The sequence below is a fragment of the Lissotriton vulgaris genome, chromosome 7 (genome assembly GCF_964263255.1).
Source record: "Lissotriton vulgaris chromosome 7, aLisVul1.2, whole genome shotgun sequence".
Classification (NCBI taxonomy): domain Eukaryota; kingdom Metazoa; phylum Chordata; class Amphibia; order Caudata; family Salamandridae; genus Lissotriton; species Lissotriton vulgaris.
The window spans coordinates 1,119,097,388-1,119,103,288 of record NC_141695.1 but is presented as its reverse complement, the minus strand read 5'-3'; the positions used below and the strand labels follow the sequence as shown (position 1 = coordinate 1,119,103,288).

The window sequence follows — 5,901 nt, the reverse complement described above, 5'->3', positions numbered from 1 at the left end:
CCATCCATTCAACCGAACCAGTCCAGTTTTCTCATCAACTCCCCTTCTCCGCCGGTATTCAAGTGTGCTGAGGAAGATGGTTGTGCTTCACAAAAGGACTTCTCTGAAATGGCAAGAAAGCCCCAAATGTCCCAAACATCCAGAGAGCCGGAAATTCAAGTCTTACTTCTGCTGCCGTTAACTCTAAACAAAAAATGACAAAAATATTCTGTACAACTGTCAGTCTTTAGAGAAAGTTCTTGTACAATCCACATCTCGGGTCGAAAGGTGCTTGGCCGCGCATCCACCTTCAATAGAAGCCTTTGTTCCTCTCATGGTGTTTCTGAAACACCAGTGAACCCACCGCAGCACAGACAATGGTGCCAAGCAGGGTGCACAGCAACAGCAGGAACACTTTCCAACTGGTCAGGGGCCCGCTGCGGCAGTTACCAGTCGGGTCATCATCAACGTTATCTTTCGGAGACTTGACCAGGCTGGCGCCGGCTTCATCTTGGTCCAGTTCACATTCTCATCCTCAGACGGGTGGGCCACCATCAGCTGGAACACCTTCAGCGAGATGCTGTCGTGGTTGTCAGACAAGTCTCCTGTGGCGGAAGAGGCCACAAAGAAGTAGCCAGTAGGCAACCGCACTCCAGCGATGTCAAGGCAATTCTTCCATGCATTCTTATCTTCAATGTCCGCAGTGGTCGAAGTGGGCGGGATCGGAAGGGCACGGCATGCCCCTACTTCTTTTATGAAAAAGATTCTGTTCCCCTACTTTTTCTTTTCAAAACTGTGTCCCAGGACGGCAGAAATAGCAAAGGCATTCAGATAAGGCTCAGCGTGCTTTCGTGGACGTTCAGGGACGGGCAGAGAAGGAAAAGGACTTTGCCTCTTCCTTACTGCCCAGAGAAGACACGGACAATGTACTCTTCTTTTCTGTGCTGGCAGTTGACCAACTCCCCCCTTCCTATTATTCCCTCTCTTTCTGTCTTAGTCCTCACTTACTGAAAACCATGTCTTGAAGAAACAGTTCACAACCTCTCTTTCCTTCTTTCATTTAGTTGCTTCCCTGTGAAATGGATCCAAAAATGAAAAATCACTCTTGCGAAATGCCCTTTTTCTAACATTTTTCTATTCCAAAGTGAAGCCTCGGGTAGGAGAGAAATAAAAGGTGTTAAATATGAAAAATAAATACATAACTAAATAAAGCAAGACAGAGTGGTTGTCAAGTGGACAGATTGGTTTTATTCACATCCAAACACATCAGCCTCACTTTACAGAGTTTGCAGTGAAGCACTACTTTTGTTTTCTCGTCTTTATTTGAACACCATTGTTGTCCCCAGGTGGAGAAGTGCACCATTCCTGGATGTAATGCAATACCTGGTTGATGGGTGGATTGGAAAACAAAATGTGTACCATGGCTCTGTGTTTATGGATGTGGTCTTTTTAAACCATACTGCTTACGTTTTGTAAGGATATAAGCTATGGACTTTGAAACGGTTCCCTTCAGGGCCCTGTAGTCATGCCCTTAACTTTTCAGGTAAAACCATTTGCTGATTTCTGAATAGTGAGTGAGAGATCGTTAAGGTAATCATGTTGTTTCTGCTTACATTTCACCTGCTTTACTTAATCTTGCATTCCCTATGAGTGTTTGCTTTTACTTTTTTTTAGGCAGCATTTACTCTTATCAAGTGCATAATTTGAATTGAGCCACATCCATTATATTTTATATTTATATTTATAGCGGGCCCAATTAGGTTATAGCTGCAGGCAGCGCAAGTTTCTCTCAGTGGGGCAGTATGGTGTTCAGTAGGGGAGAGGATGTCACACTATGGCCAGAGCTATCGGATTTGGAACAGGGGAACCGGGTTCAGCCTTCATGACCAGTCCACGAGACCACTCTACTGAGGGAGCATATTCCCATGCTAGTCCTTAGAAGGCCCCAATAGACCTTAGAAGACCTGTTGTCTTAGCACAAGCAGGTGTACCCTATTGGTGTCAATTGTGGTTTAACCTTGAAGGCATGTCTACCACAATCCATACTGAAGTTCATCTCCAGTCTTGCGGGAAGGCCTACGAAGCAGCACACCCTAAAGCAACAGTGATCCAGTCACTATGACTCTTTCACTGAGGTCACATGAACCTTGAGCAGGTTAGGGCAGCGCGAATGGTGTGACCGCACTGGGTACCTATTTAGGGTGGGTGCGTAGTGTTTGCAAGTATATTATGGTTTTAAAAAAACTTGCTGCCTCCTTCCTGGCCTCCAGCAATTTTCAGCAACAATAAAAATGTCATGATAACTTCGGTGATTGATGTTCTTCCTAGAGAGAGATGAAGTTTTGTCTAGTGGAAGGGTTGACTCTGGAAAGGTAGCACAGAGGGTTAATGTGCCTGCTGAAAATAACATTTACCATGCAGATTACAAAGTGCACACAATGTTAACTAGGTTAGTAGGTTACTGCTTTTGTCAGAGAGATCTTTTTGTAACTTGCAGTTTATAGGTTAAAATCCTAACATAGAACAGAGAGCTATTAAACTATACTGCCTACTAGTATGGTTGTCATGTGGCTTCTACACCTTGTAGTCCTTTGTCTTATGTAAAATTTCATATACAGTGATTTACACACATATAAATGATTGTCTCTGTGTAGTGTGTGTGATGTAAAGTTCTCTAACACCGTACACTGGTATGAGTGGTACTGTAAATCAAATTAGATGCATCTGAGAAAGAGCGTGGTTAAGGAGACTTGAGGCGGACTGTTAACGGGTGGTAGTAAGGGAGTCCGAGGCGTAGGTGATCATTGGGGGCACCAACAAACATGGTTGCACAGGGCGCCTACCAGCACTAAAGCTGGCCCTGCCCTTGAGGCCAGTCTGCCTCACCATTGGTACCTCTATTGGCTTTGTTTCAGCAGTAGTCGCTGCAACTCACCAAGGATGGGCAATGTAGGATTTGCACGCACACCAAACTAAGTTTGCAAACTTCACAGTCTCTCTGCTTCATGCACAAAGACTTTTAACATGTGCTACCTGCTCTGGAGTCACTGGGATTATGCAGCAATGGGGGATAAAATGATGCTGCAGTGTTGACTAAATTATGCAACAACAAAAAGGCTGCAGCTACTGCAATATATTTTCTTATACTTTATTATTTAGACATTTTTACACATGTTAAGTCTCTGCAAAGATTCTGCCTCATTACTATTAGTATAACATACAAATGCAGCAGTGAGAAAGGTGATCAGTCAACCTCTGCAAAGGGCCGTCCACTTTGCAGCAACTCAAGTCACGTTTTGCAGTAACTTTATATCCGTTTGAGCTACAAAAATGATTAGTTAAAACTGTAAGATTATGCAGTGGATGATGTATTATGTGGCAAATATGGCAGAGCCATAATTATATAGAAAACATTTGAAAAGTAGGATATTTTGCCATTCATGTTTGAACTGCTCTTGTGGAAGAAGAGAGAAGTGCTAATGAGAGAAACTGCATGGCTTGGAGACAAATGGCTTGTTATTCTACTTTTAAGCGTATTTGGGACATTTTGTGATTAGAAATATATCCCACTTTGTGAATGTATTTAAATGCCAATAACTCCTATTAAACCCTAAATAATCAAGTGGTTGAATTAAATAACACAATAAGCTGTAACTTGTCGGTGAAATGCCAAGCAAATACTAAAAATTGGGATGTTTGGCACATTCTGGCCACACCTCTGACTCCGCCCACTGATCCAATCCTTGGGTTATCCCCGCCCTCAGAGTCTCCGCCCACAGTTCCCCTGCTTTTTTCCCCCACTTCGACCACTGAATGTCCGTCAGTGCCGTCAGCCTGCCACAAGAGTACCGAATAGCAAGAAAGGTGTCATGGTTCTGGTTCCGAACATCGACTGTGCATCTTGCCAGCTCAGCTGCTCGGCCATCCTTGCTGTGGTCGTATTCTAAGGAGCGATTATTCACCAGGATAAAATGTAGGGGAACACCCGCTCAGTTGTTTCGTCATTAGGGTACGTGTCGAGAAAAAGTACCAAGCCATGAAATTTATCTTTGCTTCCAAACACTGGACGTGGTGCAAGTCGGTCCTTTGTGTACCATAGTGCAAAACCATCCCCATGCAGGTTCTTCTTGCCAGATCCATGGATCTTAAACTGAACATGCATCTCCCAGTCCTACAGGAAACATGGCAATCTGTTCCAGATGGACCCCTCCCGACTACGCTCATCTGGTGTCAGTCAGGCGTCCTGGCTCGTCAGCATAGTGCTTCCCCCAAAGTCCTATAAGGGCATTGAACTTGGGCCGACCCCCTGGTAGGGCTTGATCAGGCTGTTTCCCTCTTCAGATGCTCGCTGTTACCCACCGCCCCCCGCAACAGCAGGAGGAGGAAAAGCAATATGGAAATGTGAAAAGAGATTTCTGATATTTATTGCATTTTTTGTTATAAATCACATATATATTTTTCACAATAATTAAACTTAGAACTGCCTTAAACCTTTTTAACAGACCTAGGGTTACGCGTCAATCAAATGTTTACATTGCTTTCACAGATTAAGCACAATACAGTGGGTGTATTTTTAAACAGTTATTAGTTTCCTTTTATTGTGTTTTTTCCTACTAGCGTTCTTTATGCAGGTTCAAAACACAAAAATACCTTACATTTTCTGAAATGCTTACTTCTTCCTTAATAGAAGATATTTACATCAAGCATAGAAAAAAGAACGCGACAGAGCAATACAGAGACATAATTTTTTTTTGCAGACCATATTACAAATAGAGTTTTACACAATTGTCCAAAGGAGGAAAGGGACTTGACAACGTTGCAATATATTCATTGCTTGTACATCGGTTTCATGAGTAATAGATATATCATAAAATATACCCTAGTCCGTGAATGACCCTTTACATAATATAGCAAGTTGATTTTGCACTATTTTGCTTCCTTATTATAAAATAAAAATGGTTGCATTGATTTTGACTCACACATAAAGACTTTTAACATTTGAAAGATAATGGAAATGCATTCGTACGCTTACTATTAGGCACACTCACGTAAATTAGTTGTGAAATTAGGTTGTCGCAGGTTTGTCTTGGTGCTAATATCATTGGGCAAAAGTTGGCTACAAATAAAAACAAGCATAACTTTGCTTCGGCAGCTTTGAAAGAACTTATTTGGCTACCTATTAAGCAAAGAATACTGCTTAAAACGGCCTGTTTACGCTATAGGGACTTTTATAAAAACCGGTTCTATTTGCTATTTACAGAAACTCAGAGTTCCTGCTTCAAACAGATCCAACCTTAAGACCCGAGACCGCATGTCTTCTTTTAAACCACCAAAAGTAGGAGAAAAGGTGGAAGATTTTTCTCATTCTTGCTCCCAATGTCTGGATCAATCTTTCAACGTCTCTGAGAAAAGAATAATCAATGGAAATTTCGCAGAAGTTTAAAAACGTGGCTTTTCTGTCAACTCTATTTCTGTTTGATTTCGCATTGTAGCGCCAGGACACCCCACGGGATAGATGTTGAACTTTATAAATTGTCTTCATTATCATCACCATCATCATTTCCTTTTCCAAGACCTGTGTGAGAATGGGAAAGGGGAAGGAAAGTCCAAGGAGGGGTGGAGGGCAGTGGAAGACAAGGTAGGTGGAGCAGCCTTATTAACTTACATGCTTACATGACACCAAAAATAAGGCCAGAAATATTCACTCAACATACACCTCACAACCAATATAACATGTCCCACATTACCAGTCTGTACCTACCACACATCGCTTATAGTATGAGCCCTTTAGTGCGAGCCAGGGTAGTCCACAGTCATATTTAAGTCATATGTGCACAAGTGCCTTGCTAACACAGGATCTATGTACCTCAGACTTCTGTTGTCTCAATAGATTCCAAATTGTGCGCTCTGCTCCATCCATCA

The 5,901-nt window shown here is 42.4% G+C and overlaps 1 pseudogene; it reads right to left on the bottom strand.

Moving 5' to 3' along the window:
- Window positions 1–289: 289 nt before the first annotated feature.
- LOC147703012 (vesicular integral-membrane protein VIP36-like) lies at window positions 290–5,691 on the bottom strand (annotated as a pseudogene).
- Window positions 5,692–5,901: the final 210 nt, after the last annotated feature.